General features: G+C 34.9%; 1 long non-coding RNA gene across 1 annotated transcript in view; it reads right to left on the bottom strand.

Annotated features, from left to right (window-relative positions):
• Positions 1 to 13,942: 13,942 nt before the first annotated feature.
• The window catches only part of LOC103102415 (uncharacterized), a 149,293-nt gene continuing 138,540 nt past the window's right edge, over positions 13,943 to 24,695 (bottom strand). The window contains exons 7-8 of the long non-coding RNA XR_464176.3: positions 14,542 to 14,665; positions 13,943 to 14,319 (exon numbers count right to left, since the gene is read on the bottom strand). This is a non-coding gene — a long non-coding RNA (uncharacterized LOC103102415). The remainder of the gene's footprint in view (positions 14,320 to 14,541; positions 14,666 to 24,695) is intronic.

Genomic DNA, 24,695 nt, shown 5'->3' with positions numbered 1-24,695 from the left:
GTAAAATGGAAAATGATTAAAAGATATTTTAAAATAGCAGAATCCAAAAATATACTTATAGAAAAGCAGAATCCAAAAATATACTTTGTACAAGAAAATATTTAAATTGCAAAAATTCACCCAGTTGAAATTAATAACTTGAGCAAAATTTATTATGCTATAGTTCAATGAAAAAAAAGGAGCAGTATCTATCATGATTTTAGATAAAACAAAAATAAAAATACTACATTTTGATGAATGATACAATAGAAAATGAATTGATACTAATACTTTATATATATATATATATATATGTATATGTATATATATATATATAGTCCAAACCCTCAAATAAGAAAATAGCTCTCTAAAAATTAGATTTGGACAAATGTGAGTAACAACTTTATGGGATAGTAGGAAACAATAAAACAAATATATGAAAATTAAAAATAGAAGAAAGTTTGAAATATCTCACCGGAAAAACAACTGACCTGGAAAGTAGAGGAAAGAGAGATAATCTAAGAATCATTGGACTGGTTGAATATCATGATCAAAAAGAGAACATGGACACTCTATTGAAAAAAATTATCAGCAAAAATTGCCCTGGTGGTTTTTAGTAAGAAGGACAAATGCAAATTGAAAAAGACCATGAGATGTTCCAAATTAAAAAAATACAAGGACTATTATAGTCAAATACCAGCACTCCCAAGCCAAGGAAAAGAATGAAAAGAAACCCAAAAAACCCCAATTCAAATATTGTGGGACTACAGTTAGTAATACATAGGATCTAGGAGCTTCTACATTAAAGGTTTGAAAGGCATGGAGTATAATATTCCACAAAGGCAAAGAATCTAGGCCTAAAATAAAAAATCAGTTGCTCAGTGAAAATGAGTATAATAATCCATGGGAAGGAAAAGGCATTTAGCACAATATAAGTCTTTTGGGTATTCTTGACTAAAGGACAAGAGCTAAGAAGAAAATTCGATAATCAAATATGACACTCAAGGGAAGCATAAAAAAAGTAAACAAAAAAGCAGGGAATCAGAGATAAACTAATCACATTTATTCATAATATTTTGATAACTAGGACACTTGAGATTTCAATAGTATAAGAGATACCTAAAATACTTAATATATTTAAGCTAATTAATGGAGACAATGGGGTAAAGTTGATTAAATATGTAATATTTTTAGCGCTAGAAATTTTTAAGATACTTTAAGGTAATCAAAGGAAACATTGGAATTTAACTGATTATTTAAATTCCTGGTAAGAATATGATAACTGAGATACCTAAAGTATTTAGTAAAATACCTTAAGCATAAGGTACTGAAGTGTAACAATTAAAATTAGTTTCTCTTCTAAAAATATTATCTTTTAGAGGTTTATTAAAGATTATTAGAATTAAGAAATAAGGAAATACAAAATAAGAAAAGCACGTGCAACCTACATCTTGCCTTCCTGGTAGAGAGCTACGTGCGCCTAGAAGTGGAAGCCGAGAGAGAGTGCCAAAGTTATTGAGTTATGATCCAAAAGGGATGCATTTATTATTTCTGTTTTTCTGCATTTGGTTATGAAGTTTTTATGCCTAAAGCATGTTCAATTTTTGTGTGGGAACCATGTACTGCTGAAAAGAAGGTAGATTCTTTTTTGTTGCCATTCAATTCTCTCCAGAGATCTATTAATTCTAACTTTTCTATGATTTCATTTACTTCCTTTATTTCTTTCTTGTTTATGTTTTGATTTGCTTTATCTAGATCTAAAAGGGGGATGTTGAGGTCCCCCAGTAGTATAGTTTTACTGTTTATTCCCTTCTAAAGTTCATTGAATTTGTTCTTTAAAAAGTTAGAAGATAGACCATTTGGTGCATATATGTTTAGTATTGATTTTACTTCATTGTTTATAATATCTTTTAGCAAGATGTAATTTCCTTCCTTATCTCTTTTAATCAGATCTATTATTGTTTTAGTTTTGTCTAAAATCATGATTGTGACTCCTGCTTTTTCTAGTTTAAATAATGCACAATAAATTCTGTTCTAGCCCCTTACCTTTACTCTGTGTGTGTCACCCTGCCTCAAATGTGTTTCTTATAAACAACATATAGCAGGATTCCGTTTTTTAATCTGCTCTACTTTCTGCTTTTGTTTTATGGATGAGTTCATCTCATTCACATTCTCAGTTATGATTACCAACTGTGTGTTCCACTCCATCTTATTTCCTGCTTTTGATCTTGCTCTTTTTCCTTTCATTCTTTCCCTTTTCACCAGTTTTACTTTTTATCACCCCTCACAATTACCCCTCCCTCCTATTACCGCCCCCCTTCCCTTGCCTTGTTTTCCTCTTACTTCTCTATAGGGTAAGGTAGGATTCTATACTCCAATGAGTATGATTGTTATTCCCTCTCTGAGTCATTTACAATGAGAGTAAAATTTAAACGTTGACCATTACCTCCCTCATCCTCCCTTCCACTGAAATACTTTTTCACACCTCATTAGGTGAGCTCCATGCCATCTCTCCATTCTCTTTTCTCTCAGTTAAATCCTCTTTTTTACCCTGTGATTTATTTTCACATATGATATCATCCTAATCAACTTACTTTCCCACTCTAAGTATACTCCTAACTGTTCTTCTACTAATAAGAATTTTAAAGAATTACAAATATCTTCTTTTCATAGAAGAATACATACACTTTGACCATTTTCTGTCCCTTAAATTTTCTCTTTCTTATTTACTGCTTAGGACTCTCTTGGTTCTTGTGTTTTGTAGTAAGGGAATTAGGAAATCAGTACTATATTGATTGGAACAAGGAAATTTGGAAAGGTATCTCTTAAACTGAAGAGTAACTGAGGCAAGAGAGTGAGTTCTGTTCCTAAGCTTGGAACTTTGAAGAGAGGAGAGCAAGAAAAGTTGGGACAGTTGTTCTCTGGTATCTGAGGAGACAGACCAACTGAGATCTTGCTCTCTGGATATAGCTCTGCAGTTAAAAAGGGAAGAGAAAAACTCTGAACCATCCTGAAGGGTTTTCACTTTCCTTAATTTGGAATTATATCGAGGAAAAGATGCTGTTAAATCTGCTGTGTTGGAGAACTGTTTGTGAGAGGAGAAAGACCAAAGACCTGCTTGCTTAAGCTTTGAGAGCCTCAGAGTTACACTCTGAGTCAGTTAGCCTTTGAAACATTGGTTTAACTTACTGTTTACTTGGAGACACTTTTTGCTATTAATAATTTATTCTCTTATATAAGGATTTAGTTAGTTTTAGTCAGATAGCATTTTGGGTATTTTTAGGTAATGGTAAGGAAGTATAGCATTAAGACTAGAAGACTTTGCTTTGCAGCTAACATAGGAGAATGGGTGGATATTTAGTTCAATGAAGTCTTAAAGTTTCCTTGTTTATAATCCTTATATTCATATCCTTTAAATACAAATAAATATATCTTAAAGCTTAGGCAAGAAGGCCTTCAATCTATTTTGTTTTATTGTTTCTTGATGTCTCATGTAGTCAATAGCTTCTAATTTCCCAGGAATAATTTTTTAAAAATTATTTTCTTCTGTCAATTTTAAGCCTCCTTTTTCATTTGTCCTATTTCTTCTTGCATTGATTTGATTTTTTTTACCAAGTTTTCCTCTTCCTTTCTTAATTGATTTTTAAAATCCTTTTTGAGTTCTTCTAAAAATCTGAGTAAAATTTATATTTTTCTTTAGAGCTTTGTATGAGTTTGCTTTGCTTTCACTGTCCCTTTCTGTGTCTATGCTTTGTCTCCAAAATTTTTTTCTATGATTAGGCATATTTTTGTTTTTGATGTTTGCTCATTTTTCCTACCTTTTTCTTGACTTTCACTTTCATTTTAAAGGCAGCCTCTATTCTGGGTTTCTGAAAATTTCAGTTCTTCCAAGGTGGTATTATGGTTTGTAGGCTGGGATCTCTAAGAACCATTTCCCATTACTCATTCAATCACCCCCTGAAAATGCTGATGGTTCACATTCTAGCCTCAGGCTTAGGCATAAGCTTTTAGTTTTACTTTAGGGTTGATCAGGTCAAGAATATGGCACACTGCAGGTTTCCCTACCCTAGGCCTACACCTTGAGCTTTGGTAAGGGCCATCCAGGTTTTCACAAAGCAGAAACCTGGTGATTTCTCTTGTCTTGGATTGGAGACCCAGCCCTTGGTCTACAAATTGCCCCAAATGGGGATTCAGGATCTCACCACAAGCCCAGACTGGGGCTCCAGGGCTGGATCTGGGCTCACATGGATAAGGCTGAGTAGTGCAAACTTCCAAAGGCTGGAATTCTACACTTCATCATAGGTTTGCTTGGAACTCTAAGGAGTGTGCTTTAGGTTTAACTGCTATTAGCCCAATCAGGATCTCAGGGTCTGGATGCTGGCTTGGGCCAAAGTTCAGAACCTGGAACAACAATATATGTTGAGTGGGAGGTTGGAATTTTCTGTTGACTTGCTCCTTACTCTTTCCTGCTGGCTGTGCTCCCTTTATTTCCTAGTGCCCCAGTCACTCTCTGCCTACCTTTCAAGTTGTTCTCTGCATGAACATTGTTTCTTCTCTGTCTCCTTGTTGGTTCTTTCACTCCTGTATTTGTTTTATGGTGTTAGTTTAAGATTTATTAGAGGGGATTCTCGTGGTGGTTTTAAGCTTCCCATTTCTACTTTGCCATCTTGGCTTTGCCTTATCCAAAGAAAAAGATTCAGTAGAGGAAGTATATGACAAAAACACCACTTAATGAAGATGATATGGTAGTAACAAGTAGGAATTGTAGGGAGAAAAGAATGGAATCAGGAAGACCAACTAGAAAACTATTGTAGTAATCCATTAATATTTTGGTGGGGGACAATCTAGGGTACTCACTCACTGAGCCATCCACTCAGTGAATAAATATTATTGAATACCAATGTATAAAACACTGTGCTAGATACTTTGGGAGTGTAGAAAAGTGAATAAACCCTTGCCTGTTTTGAAGTGAACAGAAATGAAAGAACATGTTTGAGTGACATTTGAAAGAATGAAATAATAGGAGCTGGGAACAGATTAGGTTTAATATTTGGAAGAGAGGAATGAATTAAACATGAATCCACAGTCTCTTGCTTACCTGAGAGATTAGTATTGCCACTGACAGAGATAAGGAAAGTAGGGTTAGAACATTTTAAAAGATTGCCGTATTTACCATTTCTCCTTTACAGAGGTAGGGATAATAGCTCAATTATTATTTAAGAATTAGGTCATTCCATCCCTAAAATAATTTTTCATCACTTCATTATATTTCAGTTTTTAGGTAACATTAATATAATTTATAATAATCTTTATTAGGTGTGTGTTAGCTTCTCCAGTTTTCAAAACATTTTTATTTAATGACCTTTTTTTTAAAAAAGAAGAACCATTTAATACTATTTTATGATTAACACAAGAAAGAGATGATTGCTCTAGTTATAAAAGGTTATATATATATTTTTTCCTTCAAACTTGAACTTGATAAGTATAGAGACAACAGCTGGTAGAAGAAATTTTCTGCCTTTCTATATACTCTTTGATATCTTAAAGATGCCCTCTCTTCTTCAGAGTGAGAAGCTTAATATCTTTTTCCAAATACAGAAAATAAAAGATAGCAAATCTTTTTTTTCCCCACAAATTCTAAGCTAATATCTTCAGGTATAATTCATTTTGGAGGGAAGCACCTATATGTGTTTAAAATTTTAATTCCATGGACAGCTCTGCAACCATTTCATCCTAATTCAGATTCTGACAGCCACCACTTATTCCCCATTATGGCATCTTTAAATATGGCCTCCATTCCCAATCTAGTACTTTCATTTCTGTTTTATCCTTCTCAATCCTTGCTTAAATCATACTTTATCATATCTTCCCAGCTCTAATAAATCCTAAGTCTAGTGGGAACATTAGAACTTAAAAATAAGATTTTCAAATTTGAATAATGAATCCCCTCCATATCTAATCTATTTCCGAGTTCACTCATAAATGCAAGATTCTATCCCTAGTCCCATTTAAATTTGACTCTATATTGACTGAAACAGGAAACCCTGGCTATAAGGAGATAGCTTGTCTTCTGCTTTGCTTTTTCCTGTCAGTTTCAGACTCCTCTTTTTCGACTCAAGAGTTCCCTTGATATCCATCTCACTTTGTATGGTCTATGGCCTGCTCCTTATACCTAACCCTAAAAACAAACTGATGGAAATTAAAGAAATTCCCTAAAATCAACGTGTAATAAGAAAACGGGTAAGAAGGAATTAATATAAAATAACATTTGAAAAGGTTCTGCTTATTGTCTGACTGTCTCTGTCTCATCTGTCTGTCCCTCCTTGCCTGTCTCTCTCTAGGATTACCATTTCCTTAATTCTTGACAGCCCCTTAATTATCAAAGCAAACAGGCCAATTTAGCTTGCTAAATAATGAAATAATAAGATTGGAGGCACTTATAAATGACAGTATCTGTCTCTTAGATCCAATGGACTAGAAAAGGAAGGAGATAACTATTTTCTTGACAAGCTGTGCATTAATGTTCTTCTGTCATTTAAATTTCATCTGTCCTCTGTATGATTCAGAGGTTAAAAAAATTTGCAAGATAAGACAGTAATATCATCTTACTGTGTTAAAGACACCTATTAGTCATGTCCCAGGCAAATAGGGATTTATGACTCAGACATAATTCTTCCAAATATGCCTGCTGTTCATAAAAAGGCAGAGATATATGACTCAAAAATAACATTGAGACAGAAATAATTTTACACTTCACTTTGCAACATTGACTCTCCCCTAGAATGTATAGCAAAATCTCCATGTTTTATGAATAGCTTTCTGTCAATACCACAGATTTATGGCTCAAACTTGTAAGTCAAATAAATTCCTGAGTCAAATAGAAAGAAAGATCTGAAGAGACATAGAGGAAAAGTATGCAGAATAACTGCATTCAAGATGGATGGTATATGCCACGCAAGCATTTAAAAATCCTATTGCTGACACAGTCTTAGCTGTGAGGAGCAGGTCAAGTATACACCAGGCTGCTTCACAGTGATTAAGCTCTTCAGTCCCTCTGACTACTTCACATATCACATAATCATTTAGGGATAAAATATTTTGAGCGGGTAGGAAAAGATATGGACAGATTGTAGTGCAGTATTTTTTCTTTTATTGTAATTTGTGAAAATGCTGCCAGGAGCATGATAGAGTAACATGCTGTGTGTACACAGAGTGCTAGAGGTAACATAAGTACAAATACCAAATTTCATCAAGAATGACAGCAACCATACTCTTTTTTCTCTGTAAACTATCAAATCTTCCAGATCAAGTATGGGACCTGTAATAGGTCCTCTCTTTCTTCATGCCTCTTCCACAGACCCTACTTAAAATATATCTTGATTCTTAAATTGTGATCACAGATATTTATATCCATACATTTAAAAGCATTTTTAAAATCAGGAATTAGTCATTTGCTTCTCCTTCATATTCTCTATGTTCAGTTTCCAAGAACCTTAGTTCCCAAAGGGTTTCTTTTCTACTTCAGAAAACAACAACAACATACCTCATACTGAAAACTTAAGAATACTAGTCACTGAATTTTCTCCAAGATAGAATTAAAGGTGAAGAAAGAAGAAGCCATCCCTCCCAAGCCAGAAGTCATAGCTAGAATTCAGAGATCTCAAAGCCCAAGAAGGCAAGGGTAAAAATAGCTCCAAAAAGGATTAGATATAAAGTCCCCAAATTTTAGGTGACTCCAAACATTAAGGCTTTGGAGATAGCTGACACATCCTCAGAAAAATATCCCTAGGGGAAACAACTTTGTTATTAAGTAAGCCATAATTAAGGTTCCCTTAATTTCTCAGTATACTATGAAGAAGATTGAGGACAAAATACCTGGGTCTCCATTGTTAATGTCAAAGCCAAGGAGCATCAGATCAAGCAGGCAGTAAAGACATAGCATTCATTAATGTGGCCAAGGTTAAATAGTAATCTAGCCTGATAGAGAGAAATAGACTACCTATATTCAACTTGCTCTGGACTTTAATGCTTTAGATGTCAAACAAATTAGAATGATCTAAACTATATCCAACTAGCCTGCTCTATATGCAAAAAATTTCCAGTAAAAAAGTATACATTTTCAATTATGCATGTTTTAGTTAACTTTAAATGATTATCTCATATTATCTAATATAATAATACATTTATTTTTCAGGGACAATAATTACATGGCAAAGGAAAAAAATAAACCTAGTCTCAAACTCCAGAAATTTGTAATTAAGTAGGTATACATATCTACTTTCAAAACTCTACTATTTTTCAGTATTATAAGGATTTATAGCTTATTTCAATAACTTAGCATTCCATAGTCTACAAAAAGTCAAGACTAGGTATCTCTTTTTTTAGCAGTCCTTTTCATCATTGACCTTCTAGGAAAGCATTAAAAATTAGATCATTGACATGAAATTCCATAGCAAAGTTCTCTGGAAGTAACCTTGCATCCTTTCATAAAAATTATTCAGAAAGGTTAAAAATGGCATCAGACTAAAATATTGCAATATTTGACTCAGGACATTGTGTGGACAGCATAGACAGTGACAAAAGAATGGATTAAGTCCTTGATTCAATTTTATATCACCTATCACCCAAAATATATCTGGACATTTCAAACATTAGAGATTAAATTTAATTTTCATTCTTATATAAATAATGAAAGAATCAATATAAACATGAGCTAATTGTATGTAGCTCATTATGTTGCACATGGAAACTCATTTCCTTACATGATATAATACTCTTTTAGCACAGGTCTGTTTTAGTATTATGAACCTATAACTATGTGCTCTACCAACATACAGAATAAATTATTGGGGGCAAATAAAGGCATCCTTTTAAGATAGCAAGATAAAAAATTTAAAAATGCATTAAGTATATATCCAAGGTGAATTGTTTTTATCAGAAAATGATTTGAAGAATCTTGATTAGTCTTTAAATAATTTTGTATTTAAATACAAATATAATAAATCTCTAGCTCTGGCTAGGAACTGGAAAGAAATGATTTGTGGACCAAGTAGAGGTAATTTGGTCAAATGGTGTCAACTGGTGAAAACAAAGAGAATTAATTCACCCACGTTAACAATTCACTTATAATCTTAATTTAGACAGTGATTCTTTCAAATCTCCCACCTTACTCCCTGCATAACTTCTCTATCATATTATTTTCCCTTGTCATTTCATCCATACCTACAACTCATTTATTTCTTTAACTAGCATCTCAAGGGAGATAACCGAGAGAGGCAGAAAGAGAAAGCGAGACCAAGATGGGGAGACAAAGGTGAGAGAGAAATACTAAGACTGAGAAACAGAGATAGAAACACCATGACAAAAAAAAAGAGGCAGAGGCACAGAAAGACAAGGAGATTCTGAGAAAGAGACTGAGGTAAAGAACATAAGGCTATCAGAAACAGAAGATGGGTTATTCGGAGGTCATATTTAGTTCACTGGGTGCCTAGAGATTTGGAAAAAAAATTAAATGAATCACTATCCCTCCTCACACTCAACAATTTTTCACGTGCTCTAGGTTTTATGAAATGCAGTCATTTAAAAAGATAGAAATATGTAATTAGGATGGATTGTGACCAAATGCCCCAGTGACCATTGGCTGGTGCCTATAAAACATACCTTGATAATGAATTGAGATCTTTCTTGGTGACAAACATACCTATACCATACTATTTTGTGAGCTGATTATCACTAGTGTTCTGGGAATATTATCAAGATGGTATGAATATTCGTCCATACCTTCTGCTGTGGTAAGCGGCATCTGTTAGCTCAGTTTAGGTCTGGCTGAGTGCTGTTCTTCCTTAGAACCATAGTGAGTAGAGAGAAAAAGAAACCCTGTGGCACTTGGCTTCTCCTACACCCAGATGGGAGAGAAAGGAGGGAAAACGAGCAATCTCTTTTCTCCAAGTCTTATGAATGTGGGAAATGTTTAAGAACACTCTTACTCTATACACAGAAGAAAGTAGAAAAAGACACTATAATTACAATACTCTGTTCCTTGGTTTCAGTGAGAGAAATTTATAACATTCTTGTCCTTGCATTGTTGTATAAAACAAGAAAGGGAATAAAAGAGGAGGTTAGGGAATTTTGGTATCTTTGAAGGAGGGGTCTCAACCTGCCCTAAAAAAAAAAAAAATATATATATATATATATATATATATATATATATAATGCAACTAAACTAGAGCTTCATTAGAAAGCTGTCTACTTTTTGTAACAATGAAAGTGAAATTATTAAATGCAATATTAATTAAAAAAAGATTGTGGTCTCTGTTATAAATTAACACTCAAGTCAGGAGTCTGTTAGTAGCTCTTAACAATGTAATTTTAATTAAAATGGAGATATAGGGAAAAATGGGAAATGTAGGAAGAGGACAGATGATATTAACTATATAAAGAATTCCCTAAGCCAAATCAGGAAACCGAAATCCAAAGCCCACAAAGCCATTTAAGCCCACAAAAACACCCTTGAGTGCCAACTAAGAGAGAGAGACAGAGAGAGAGAGAGAGAGAGAGAGAGAGAGAGAGAGAGAGAGAGAGAGAGAGAGAGAGAGAGAGAGAGAGAGAGAGCGCAAGCGCACACTGGCTCCATACCTTTTATCCTCCTTGCCCATATGTCCCACAACATATGCATGCAAAATGGGATGTGGGGTAGGAAAAGCTGGGTCAGATCAGCTGGGAATGGATTCTATCTGCACAATACCCCTTGTGATTCTATTGGGAGTTGAGAATGTTGAAATCTCCCATATTTACATGCCTAGTCTCCCCAATGAATCATTACAAATAACCAGCTTATATCTCTTACTAAAGGTGCATACAATATTGCACAATCCAATGGGAAATGACAATAATTAGAGATATGAGAGAAATAAAAAAGAGAACAAAACCAATGATTGGTAGGCGCATTGACAAAAAGTCATTTGGGGGCAATCCCCTTTGGCATAAAACTTTACAATCAAAATGCATGTGTTCCACCCCCTTCAGTTCAATTCACTATATCCCAAAGTTCACTTTGGATCTCTTAATGCAGTGTATGGTTCTTGCAGGCTTCCTCATGCCTTCCCCAAACATTTCACTTTCTCAATTTGGGAAGTTATCAAGCTTCTTTTCCTGAAATTACTCTCAAAAAAGAAAAAAAAAACTAAGTCTTGAATTCATGACAGTTATATAATCCCCCTAGAGGAGGGTATTGATCAAAATCAGGATCACCCTGGGATACATGGCTGAGTCATGGAGTGTGTAGGACTACAGAAAATTGCTGAACTAGAAAAGAACAAAGGGACTAAATTTTGAAATAAAAGGGAAGTATCATTCCCTTGTCTTATTTTACTTTCACTCTCAGGGAGAGGAGAGCTGAAATGGCAGCCAAACTGAGGTACTTGTTGGAAATATGGCACAGGGAAATCCTGCATCTGACATTGTCAAATAACTGCTTCCTTGAACTTCAAAACAAGTCCCCTGTCTTGGCACAGATTCCCAATGGGATTGGTTGGTCTCCTTGACCTTGTGTTTCTTGGCACTATACAGGGGCTCTTTTGTGATTCCTTCTTCTGAAATCAGACATAATTATTAGGCATAATTATAATAATACAATTATAATCCTGGAGGAAGGGCAGAGTAAGTTAAAGAGTTATAAATATAAAACCATCCAAGGGTCATCAAACCTTATGGGCAACCCTTCCTCCTTTGGGAGCCATCCAGGGGGTCACCAAGCCCCATGGGAAATCCTTCCAACCTCTGGGATGAGATTGTGACAGCCATAAAAGGCATGTATTTATATATTCCATCCATTGCAAATGAGGAGGTGGGGAATACAACAGTGCTATTGTACTTCATTTTGTCACCCATATACTACTCAAGTCAAAGGTAGGTGAATCATCAGTCAGAGGTAGTTGCATTCCTAGATATATGAAAATCACTTCTGAAAACCTGTTAAGATCAATTAAGATTTTTGTGTCATTAAATTTTCCAATGGTCACTATTGTAGGTTGTAACCCATATAGGACTTCTTCAATATAGGGAGAGGAACAAACTGAAAGGAGTCTGTTGAGGTTTAAAATTCACCTCCAGACTCTTTGAGGTAGCTTACCCTCCCAAATACCTCATTTATCCAGATTCCTTTGGTTACATCTATGGGATTCCACACACTGAAGTGGATTTCTACCCTAATTATAGTATGGATGAGCCACATTATGGGTATTTCGGTGTGAATTATCATTTGCCTCATTCAAATTATTATTTGTAAATACATTTCTAATATTGTTATTATTTCTATAATTGTTATTATTTCTAAAGTTGTTGTTATTTCTATTTGCCTGATTCCACTTTCTCCAGTTCATCATTTTGTGATCCCTCCTTCCAAAAAAGCAATATATTAATGGTAGATTTGGGGATTGCTGCAAAGGGGCTATGGCCACTCCTTGATTTGCATTTCCCTTTTTCAATTTTTCCATTAGTAATTTAATTTCCTTCCTTAATGCCTCCACTAAGTCAGTGTTGTCTTCATCGTTCTTTTCATGGTCATTAAAGACATAAACAGCTATTCTTAATTCCTGGAAATCAATATTATCCCAGTTTGGGCAGTTAGTCCTAAAATAGCCTTTGACCACTTTACAACAGGTTTTTTTTTTGTTTGTTTGTTTTTACAAACTATCTTCTTAATTGTCTGACATCCCGTTCTCTGGAAAATTGTAGGTCTATATACCTACCTCCCAGCTCAATAAAAATATCCAAAAATGGGGATGCATTTTCCTTATTTTTTCTGCTTTAAATTTTGTCTATGTACCAGGCCTGTCAGAATAAGCTCTCATTGCTTTTAGTAATGCATTTCTAGTGTGGCATAATTTCAAATAATCTTACTGTTTATTTTATTTCCATTTTGGGTCTTACTATGGTGAATGAATTGTTCTCCTTTACTAGGCCTGATTAACAACAGAAACTATTTTATTTTATTTTTCCTTTTTCCATTAAAATGGCTTAGAGCAAATTCCCCACATCAATCCATGTGGGATCAAAAGTGAGATAAATACTTTCCAGATTTTTTTATAATCACAATGGACTTATCTTCAAAGGAAGGAGTGTTTTCCTTGAATCTCTCAATATCTTGTGGAGTAAAAGGTGTATGATGTCCAATGGTCACTAAATCTCCACTCTTATTGTAAGTGGGTATTTCCCTTAGGAGGAATGGGAATTTAAATAAATTATCTTTGATTACTGCTACTTAGTTTTTTGTTTACATTGCAATGGAGTAAGTGAGGGGATGGGGTGAAGTAGTAGGGGAAAGGGGAGTTTGGGTAGGAATAGTTTGGGTATATATGGTTTGTGTAGAGCAAGAGATGAATTGAACAGGGCAAGGCAGAGACTAAGTAGGCTTAGATGGTGAGGCAGAGTAGGGAGATAAATCTTCCTTCTGAATCTTGAGATTTTTCAAGCTTTTCTCAAGGTTTTCTATCTGAGTCTTGAGATCAATGAAGCTAACTTTCTGTTGTTTTTCCTTGAGGAGAAATAGAGAAACTACAAAGAACCCTATAAGTATAAGCACACTCAGGAACAGTATTAAACAAAGCCATTTGGAAACTGAACTAGTCAAACTCAGTAAAGTTCTCTGGGAACAGGAGCTGTTTCAGATAGGCAGGAAACTGTCCTTTCAGAGTGTGGGCCATAATTTTTAGCACCATACTCAGTTACCTCTTTATTTTTAAATCTAAGTATTAAATTGTTTACTATTCTACTTTCTGTCCACAGGTAGCTCTAGCCTAGTATGTACTGGCTAAGGGCTAGAGCCACACAAGACTAGTGGGCTAGGTTTTGTAAAGACTAGAGAAAAAGAATTGCTGTAGATAGAGACAGACCCTAATTAACCCTTGAATGGAGGGTGGTGAAAAGACTTAGCCTGTAACTAAATTTAGGAGGGACAACTAGAAAAAGAAAATAACTTTCTATTTTAGGCAAAAGAAAACACACTTTCTTTTAGGTGAAAAAAAAAGATACTTTAAGGATATAGCCTGAATTCAACCAAGAGGTTTGGAAGAGTTTACTCCCTTTTCCTCCCCACTTAGGAATAAAAATACCAGCAGGCTAATGTTTCCAACAGCATGTTGACTGGGAGCTCCTTTGCTGATCTTGCCTAGAAAGGCAAAAATGTTTTCAGTATACAATACATGCTGTGAGCTGTTGAGATCTTTGCCCTTAATAGGTTTTGAAAATTTCTCATGATTAAGGGAGTTGCTTTCCAGGATTGCTCTCTTCAGTGTTCCACTTCCCACTTAAGCCAATGTCACATGGTGGTTAAGGAAAGGCCTTAAAAAAAGAGCAGAAGTAAGATAAGGCTAAACTTTATTAACTTTATTAACTTAGCCAAACAATTAGCACTTTCTGACAATTTAAAAAATAAAACTAAGCTGGACCTATTAACCTCCCCCCAACACTCTGGAATTCTGGGCTGTGAGATAGTAGCTTGTAGGGGCAGGGTAGTTTCCCTAGAGGCTATTGAGAAAAGAAAAACAGAAACAAAAACAATACCTGGTCTCCCAAGAAGAAGCAAGTAATGGCTATCCAACTGTTCTCAGTCACCTCTCAGCCCTGAGTTACTTCTCATCCTTCTGTGCAGGAAAAACAAGGTGCTTCCAAATGACTCTCTTAGACCCTAGCAATCAGCAATGGTTGTGAGGAAGCAGCAGGAAAGGTGGCGAGAGCAAAATTATACAAATTAAAATTAATGTACAATACTTAAAATGTTATATTTTAAGAAATTTATTAATGATCATTAGAAGTAAAGGGATAAAAAGGTAACAAAAAAAAAACATGTGCCTATGGCTAATCAGCCTGTTCAAAATCCCTGCTTACCACCACAGTCACCAGCAAGAAGCAAAGAAGCCAGGACCAGCAACCCACTGAATTTTTCCCTCTGTCTACAGGAAGTACATAATGACAGGAAGTCAGTGGGCTCCCTGGAAATGTAGTTTTTAGGGTAACAGATTTCTAATTATACAAAATCCAAAGCCCACCAAACCACTTAAGCCCTCAAAAACACCCTCAAGCACCAATCTTGAGAGAGAGAAAAAGAGAGAACCCACCCCCACACCTTTTATCGTCAGTGCCCATAAGTCCCAAAACATACACACAAAAATGGGATATGTGGTAGAAAAAGCTGGGTCATATGAGCCTGGAAATGGACTCTATCTATGCATTTTATACCAACAATAGTATGAAAAATGTGCTATTCATAAAATTTTACTATGAAAAATTTAAGGAATTTATCAAACATAATTTTGAGAAGCAATATGCTGTAATGGAAAGGTCATTGGACAGAGGCTGATTCTAATGTCTGATGTGCTTACTGTATGACACTAAGCAAGACAATCATATTTTCTGACCTTTGGTTTCCTTATCTTTGAAGTTGAACTGCTAATGAGACTTCTTATTAGAAGTAATTATGCATAAGACCTAATTAGGATCATTTGAGGTAATTGGGAGCTTAGCAGCTAAGGACTGTGATGTTATCTTTGAGGCCCAGGTAGAATCTTTGACAGAGTTCCTGGAAGAGAATCTTGAGGAGATGGAAGCCTGTTGGTTTTCCAATTGACACTTACTCCTGGTGGTATGAATGCCCTGTGAAGTGGCTAGCTGATTGCTCCTGGAAAGCTATGGAAAACTGAGTGCCAGTTGAAAAGAGGAAGAAGGTTGGAGCTTTGGAAATAGCTTGTGAAAAAAGAACAGAAAGAAGAAGAGACTGGGTTTTTCCTCAGAGTGGCTACAGGTAGAGTCAGGCTATTTTGAGCCCTGTCTTAGGCTCAGTAGCCTAAACAATTGGCAGTGTAATTTGGGGGGACTCACACTCCTTAGATGGAGAAATGAGGTTTGAAGGCAGTGAGGAAAGGGTTGATGAAAATAGCTTCCCTCACTACTCTCTCCTGGAGTCCCTGAATTACCTGAGGGAAATAAAATGTAGATCTCCCCTCAGTGAAGACTTGCCCCTTGGTGGCAGTACCAGCCCTCAAGGGTGGCAGGGAAGTCTTTTCTACAAGAAGAGGTATGAGAGACCTCAATCTAGATATGTGCTGCTTTGGTGCACTCACAAGCCTCCCCCTCATGTCTTCTCGAAAACTGGCAACAAGATGGAGTCTGTCAATGACCTTACTCTCTAGATGTAAATAAATGAGATTGAATTCGCTATCTGACTGCTTATTTGATTTAATTGTTGATTGGGGTAAAGGGGAAGAGGTTAGAGGGATTGTAGGTCATCCTAAATCTTTTTTCTAAATAATCTTAATTACTAAAATTAAAGGTTTTCTTGTAGGCAAGTATAAAGATTAAAATTAATATTCAATAGTCCAAGTATTATTTTAATACTATTTATTAAAATCCACTTAGAGCTAAGAGGAATTTTAAAAACTCCAGCAAGCATGCAAAAAAACTCCTTCCTTCCCTCTAGTAGGAGCCCAGAGAGCCCCTATGGGTGGAAACAGAAACTACAAACTCCCTCCATGTAAGGAGATGCACAAACAAGAAAAGGAAAAGGGAATTGTGGGGAATTTCTCTAGGGTTCAAGATTGTAAATCAATACCCAAGGAAAAGGTAGAAAAGGGGAGAGCACTGTTCATCTATTTGAGTCCAGTATCTCAATAGTTCATGGAATGAAAGTATTTGAAGAAATTAAGTTTCTTGACAGGAACCAGTGGTGTTTTAAACAGGAATCCTCTATGTTAAGATATCTGTCAGTCATAGAAATCTCCACAGGTGTCTTGAAATGGCCCAGAGAAACAGCTCCTCCTTCCACTCCTTTCTGCATCTCAGCACCCAAGACACCCCTCCTCAGGAAAATTTCCCAGAAGTCCTTGTTCAGTTTCCAACTGTCATTCCTATATTCCAATTTCCCCCTATGCTTCTTTTGTCCTACTGCTGGTCATTACAGCAGAGTGAGAGAACTATCAAACTTACTCAAAGCTGAATAGAGATATAGAGACAGTAAGCTTTATTTTAACTAAGAGAATTATAATTTAGGATAGTTTATTTAGATAGACCCGGGAATTAGTATAAATTAAGGAGTGATTAGGAAGCTGGGGAAAGCCTGAGCTAGAAGCAAGTTCTCCTGAACTAGAGGGTGTAGGTAAAAGTTTAGAAAAGTTTAGATCCCCATTTAGATTAGGGAATTATTCCTAATCCTCAAACCTTTGTTCACTTTTCCTTACCCTTCCTTAATTCTTTTCAATATTAAATAAGGGTTTTTTTTTGTACAATCTGTCTCCAAGCAGCTTTACTTTCAGCCATATCTGACTAGGCCCAAACCAGCTACACTGAACCTCATTAGCCACCAACTGTTAGGCAAGTGCCTAATCAATAACAACTGAAAGAAGAAGATACAGTGTCTCCAATTTCCCCTCTACATCCTAATGAATTCATGGACCCCATTTAGGAATATTTGCCTTAAAGGAGAGTTCTGAGGAACCACATTCTCAGGAAAAACACATGGCAACATGTGATAATTTATTATCACATTATCAAACATGTTAATACTGATTATTTTTTCTCTTCGGAAATGATAACTTTGTCAACCTTATTTTTCATATCAAGTTAAAAAAATATAGTTTCATTTCTGTCACATTGAATGCCTTGCGCACAATTCAGGAGAAGAGAAGTAGTCCTACAAGGTTGAGAAGTGCTACAGATGCTGCTGTTGGGAGATGATATTGTTGGGACGACAAAAGACTCTAAAAAACTACAGGATTCATCAATAAAGTCTATGCCCACTCAAAGTATATTAATAGACCTCAAAAGGGAGAAAAATGGATAAAAATTTTCTCTGACTTAAAATATGCAGCTGGATTAGCAGTCAAATTATTTTATATGAATTATATACAAATAAGTATAATTTTGTTTGCTTGTATATTTGTATGTATATATGTGCATACATATATATTCTAATAATATAAATCCTTACGAAATTAAAAAATAAGATATTATATGTACTAAGATATATTCTTTCTATATAACAATTAAATCCTATATTTGTTATTATCTCATTTCAAACATTTTAAGCTATACATTGCTCCTTTGGGGGATTTTCTTGGCAAAGGTACTAGAGTGATTTACCATTTCCTTCCCCAAAGCTTTTTACAGACGAGGAAACTGAGAAAAACAGGGTTAAATGATTTGCCCTGGTTTATATAGCTAGGAAGTATCTCAGGCCAGATTTATACTCAGAAATTCTTGCTTCAAGGCCTAGTGCTCTATTCACTGGATCACCTAGCTTCCCTAAATCCTATAAAATACATTCTAAATATAATATATAGTCTAAACATTATATATTACATATTAGATCCTATATCTAACTTTTCTATTATATATTATATAACTGCTATATTTTGTATGCATATTCTATATATATATGCATGTATCGTATTTATCCATATATATGTACATATATGGATATCCTGAAAACACAATACTTCAATTGTATATGGAATAGATGGAATAATATTTTTCTGCTTATAGTCTTAGAAAGAGAATTATATTCTAGAAATAAAAGAGAAAAATGCACATTGAGTTCAGTCACCTAATAAAACAAGTAGTAAATATTTGTTGACTATCTGTATATGTAATATATGTAGCTCTGAAAAGTTTAAGCAGTAAAGTAGTGTTCAATATTTGAAGAACTACCGATTAATCAAACAACAAGAACTGATTGAACACTTACTGTTGGCCAGGCACTATACTATGTTCTGGAGATATAAGTGCCCAATCTTCTCTTAGCTTTTTCTACCAAATGGAAAAGATAATATGATTTGTTTGTGTTTCTCCAAAAAGTAACTAGAATTGATGTATGAAATTTTCCATTTAGATTTTAAAATTGAAGATCATCTAAAAGGAAATAGAAGAGCATATGTTGAGTACTGCAATGCGAAAAGGATAGAGATAGGATAAGATTTAAGAGAAGTGGAAGGCTGTCAGGGCAAATACTAAGAACTAGAGGGAAAGCATTTTAGCAGGCAGAAGGCAGAGGAGGAACAGTTTGGAAGTGACAACTGCTAGAGTAATGATTTCCTGGAGGAGGTAGGTCTCTTCCTCTCTGGAAGAGTGAAGGAAAGGCAGGCTTGTCAGAGCTCATATACCTCAACCTGACTGTGGAGAAGGAATAAATCCAGAAACCATCTTAGGAGATACTTTATTTGACTGGGAAACATCTAGAAAAGAATCTGACCACACCTACTGTGCTTTCCAGAAGGTTTTTTATCTAAAAATCCTGTCAGATCAGCTTTGAGGTTTTACCTCAGAGGTCAGAAACCCTGGGGTGAACTTAGCTTTTTGAGATCAATCATAACAGTTTTTGGAGACAGCTTTTGAAATAAATCTAACCAACTACTGAGAGTCATAGATAGGTAGTTTAGTCAGGTTTTGGGGAACACCTAGATAGAAATAGGCAGTTGGTAAGTTAGCTGGAAGACCCGAAGACTCCCTCTTATGAGGGGCGTAGAGGATTGTGGGGAACTAGCTAGATCCCTTAGAGTTAGGGACCTCTTATTCTGATCCTCAGTTTGTATCCCCTCATAATAATATATATATATATGTGTATATATATATATATATATACACATATATATGCATAATATACATATATATATGCATAAATTGTCTCCAATGCATTTGTGCACTGGCCCAGTGAAAGAAAGTGATTCTTTTCACTCTCAGTAACCAGAGGTTAAAATACCCAGAGATCATAGCTGGGTATTCAGGGAAATACCTAAGTGGAAAATACCCTCTGGGTCTGGGTCTCTCCTTTATATCTTTGTATTTTCTTTTAGTTAGTACAAGGAAGCTATAACACATTGCTAGCAAGAAATTTTATGGTGTTAGTAAATAAATGATTTCATGAGACTGATTTATATAATGAGAAAAGTAGAAGAGTGGTCTTGGTAGTCAGGAATACAACAATGTGCCTGTATATATTTTACTGGATTTCATAAATTGACAAGAGAGCTAAATGTAAGCTCATCCCCCATCCCCTGCACAATGAGTCAGTTAGTAAACATTTATTACTATGTGCCAGGCATTGTACTAAATTATATGGGTATAAAGAAAGGAAAAAATATTGTCCTTGATTATAAATGGCTCATGTTCAATGGTTAGACCAACTATGGTGTTTTTACACCAAGATATAAGGAATTAGAAAGGGTAGATAGACCATGAATTGAACTGGCAGAGAGAGTATCCACATCATTCATATACAGAATACTAATAGATTGAGATAGTCCATAATTATGTAGAAAGAGAACTAGATTTAAATTCTTTTTTAGCAATTGATTATTTAGATAGATCTTTGATGTCATCAATATGAATACTTCCTTTAAAAGAAAAAAGCTGTCTTTCCCAGCTTCTGCACATCTTTATGTGTTTCTATAAATCCTCTATGGAGGATCTATCTAAAGAAATAATTGACTTCCTGTGTCTCAGAGTATCACAGAATCTCAGACTTAACTAGCTTATAGTAGCCATCTGGTTCAATCCAAAATAAGGAAAAGACCTCTCTAAATCAAAGATGAGAAGCAGTCATTCAGATTTTACTTGGAAGTTTCTAAATAGAAAGTCACTCCTTTGCCGAGAAGTCCATTCTACATTGGGATGGCTGTAATTATTAGGAAATATTTCCTAAGTCAAACCTAAATTTTCTGCTTTGTAGTTCTCCTCATTATTCCTATTTTTTACACCCAGAGCAAAGCATACAAATTTTGTTCTTTTTCTAAGTAACAATCCTTTAATTGTGTGAAGAAAGTTATCATATATGCCCTAAAACTTTCCTTTTCCAAGATAAATATCTCCAATTCTTTTAACTGAATATCATTTGATATGATTTTTGTGGCCCTTCAATGATCTGGTTGCTCCATATCCAAGTTTCTCCAGTACTCAAGTGTCCCCTATAAAATGCAGTACGCAAACCTGGACCGACTACAATGGAACTCTTCTCTCCTAAGTTCTCTCTTTTTCTCAAAGTAACTTATGATCACACTGACATTTTTTAACTATCATATCATTCCATTGAAAAATATTGAGTCTACAATATCTTAAAGCAATCTATAAAAACCACAATAGATATTCAATAGTGTTTCCCAAGTTAGGAATGGAAACCACTAAGCTCCTTCAGGTCTTTTCCTCAGACAGAGAGAAAGTCAATGATGTTATCACCTCCAGCCCTGAGAAAGAATCCTTGAGTGTCTGTCTCTGCCAACTGCCAGAGACCAACTCCCAACTGCCAGAGAGAGTAATTGACACAGAAAAATGGTTATAATTGTCAACATCTGAAATCAACATGCTCCCTCAGTTCTGCTTCAAACTCCAATTATTTTCTCAAGCCAGCCACTTTACTTCTTGTCTCTAAACTAATAAAACAATACTTATTTTCTAATATCATCCTTACCATTTTTTGCCACCACAAAGAGAGCTGCTATACATATTTTAGGTAAATATAAGTTATTTTCTTTTTCCCCTGATCACCTTAGGAAATGTATGATAGTGATATTGCTAGGTCAAAAAGTATACACAGTTTTTTAACTCTGTGGGCTCTTTGAGATTGTCCGCTAAAAAGTTGGATTGGTTCACAGTTCCACCCATGATGTATTAGCATCCCCATTTTTCCACATTCCCTCCACCATTCATCATTTTGTCTTTTTATCATGCTAGCCAATTTGAAAGGTTTTATACTTAGAAACACCTGAGTTCAAATCTAAACTTAGGCACTTATCAGCTTAGGGATATTGCAAATTATTTAACCTCTGTATTACTCAGTTTCCTCATTTGCAAAATAGGAATATTAGCATGTACTTCCTAGGGTTGTTGAGAGCATCAAACCTTAAACTGCTTTATAAAGGCTAGCTATTGTTATTTCTCATTCCTAAAACATGACCAGTGCATTCAGGTTCCTACTGAATTCTGTCTTTTCAAATAGGCCTTTCCTAATCCCTTTTATTTATTAAAAAAATTTTTATTTTTTTTTATTTTTTTTAATAAATAAATATATTTATTTATTAAAAAATTAAAAAATTTTTAAACCTTTACATTCCATCTTAGAATCAATACTATCTACTGGTTCCAAGGCAGAAGAGTGGTAAGGGCTAAGCAATGGAGGTTAAGTGATTTGCCCAGGGTCACACAGCTGTGAAATGTCTGAAGCCAGATTTGAACCTAGTATCACCCATCTCTTGGCCTGGGTCTCAGTGTACTGAGGTATCCAGCTTCCCCCTCCTAATCCATTTTAAATGGTAGTAACTTCCTTTTAAGATTATCTTTACTCTCTTCTAAGTCTTGTTAGTACATAGTGATTGCATGTGGTCTCCTCTATTAGACCTTAGTATCCTTGAGAGCAAAGACTGTTATTTGTTGTTTTTGCTTTCATTGTATTTCTAGCACTTAGCACAGTTTCTGCCATATAGTAGGTAATTAACAAAGACTTACTGATTTGATTTTATGTCAGATGATATATTATGTTGCTTTAGATGACTATGTAATTTTGGGCTATAGGCTAGATGCTGATTCGACACATAATATACCTTTCCTTTTTTCCATTTCAGAACTTATCTGATTCTTTTAGGAATATGATAGGACATGATTACATTTAGTTACCTATTAGAATCATTAGATTTATTGGTGGCACTTAATAACTTAGATTAACTGAAAGCTCTATTCCATATCCAAAATTTGATCCTGCAGAAACACTTGCTTACTCTTTATCAAACTCTGGGTACTAAAAGTCATCAGTGATCTATAGCACTTCAGATCTGAGTTGCTCCTCCATATACGCTGCACTAGGAATTCATCGGCTCTCTCTCTGGAGCTGGAAAACATTTTTTTTCCCCTTAGGACTATTGGCTTTGTTTTGGATCATTTCTTAATCAGAGTAGCCAAGTCTTTCACAATGGATCATCTTTACTGTTACGTACAATGTTTTCCTTGTTCTGTTCAATTCACTTTATAGCAGTTCGCATAAGATTTTCTAGGTTTTTCTGAAACCATCTAGTTCTTATAGCATGGTAGTATGCCATCACAATGATATAGCACATATTGTTCAACCTTTCCTCAATTAATGGATATTTCAATTTCCAGTTCTTTTTTGCCACAAAAAAGAGCCACTATAAACATTTTTCTACAAATAAGCCCTTTTTCCTTTTCATTCATCTCTTTGAGATTCAGACCTATTGGTGGTATTACAGAGTTTTAGAGCTATTTTTTTTATATTTCCAGATTATTCTCCAGAATGGTTGAACCAGTCCACAACTCTACCAATAGTGCATCGATGTCCCTCTTTTTCCATAGTCCTTCCAGCATTTGTCATTTTCTTTTTCTGTCATTTTTGTCAATTTGATATATGTAAAGTGGGTAGAATCTCAGCACTCAGAGTGGTTTTAATTTTTATTACTTTAATCAGTAGTTATATGGAGCAATTTTTAGTGTGATTTTGATGGCTTTGATATTGTTTCTATAGAATACTAAAAAAGGGGCTCTTAACCAAGGGTCAATATTTTTTCAATAGTTGGGTCATTTTAATATAATTGGTTTCCTTTGAACTTTCATTTCATTTTATACACAAAAACATTCTGAGAAAGAGCCCATACACCCCACTATTCTGCCAAAAAGGTGCATGACACACAAAAATAGTGAAAAACCTTTGCTCTAATGTATTGACTGGCTCAGCTAGTGATCATTGTAGGTAGTAACTAAATCTACTTCTGCTTCTAAGCTCTGTGATGTATATCAAATTGTGGATCCATTTGAAAATAATTTTGTCTTCTAAATATTTTATATTATATTATTTTATATTTATATTTATTTTATCTTCTAAATATTTTAAATTTTCTCTCCAATCTTCCTTAAATGATTATTACATATTTCCCCTATCATTCTTCCCCCAAGTACCCTGTCCTCAAAAAAAAAAAGATATGGAGAAAGTTGCAATAAAATAGACAAACGCTGAACAGTTTCTAAAATTAGGGAAACTTTTTGAATTAGTGAAAATTGAATTATTGGACATCTCCATAAATAGCTCAGGTTTTATTATTTTTAATGTGCTTTGTTTTATGTTTTTGTTACCACCTCTCTTCCTTCTCCTTTAGAATCCCAGGGTCAATATTACTATCACCAAACTCAGTAAAATCCAATCAGATTTGCACACAGGATATCTTTGAACAGCATGAGCAGTTTGAACATGTGATAAAACTGACAGAGCATTGGCTGACCTAGGCCAAAACCATTATTAATTCTACAGCAACTGAAAGTAGCTTCAAGCTACTAAAAATAATTTACTCTGAAAAACAATGAGAGCTTTCAAAAAAAAAGACCATCAGGAGAATAGTTGTTTTTGCTCTAAAAGCACTGGTTTCAAAGGATTCAGTAGCAAATATATGCAAGCAGAATTATGTTTATAACTTATTCTCTTTTAATATCTATTTGGCACAGTCACATTTGTTATAATGTGTATGTTAAAAGCTACGGATTTAGAACCTACTAATAATGTTGTTTTCCTTCTCTCCATTACATCCTGTCAAATGATTTAGCTGTCCTTCCTGCTGAGTCACAGCAGAATATGAAAGTCCACATTAACAACACAATGGTACTGAGATCCTGTACTGGTTGCTGAATTCTCCCAGCTCTCTTGACTGGTGAGCATTTGATTCCCTGCTTATAAGCTA

The sequence above is a fragment of the Monodelphis domestica genome, chromosome 3, assembly GCF_027887165.1.
Source record: "Monodelphis domestica isolate mMonDom1 chromosome 3, mMonDom1.pri, whole genome shotgun sequence".
Lineage (NCBI taxonomy): Eukaryota > Metazoa > Chordata > Mammalia > Didelphimorphia > Didelphidae > Monodelphis > Monodelphis domestica.
Note: the sequence above shows the minus strand (reverse complement) of the source record. Positions and strands in the feature narration are given on the sequence as shown.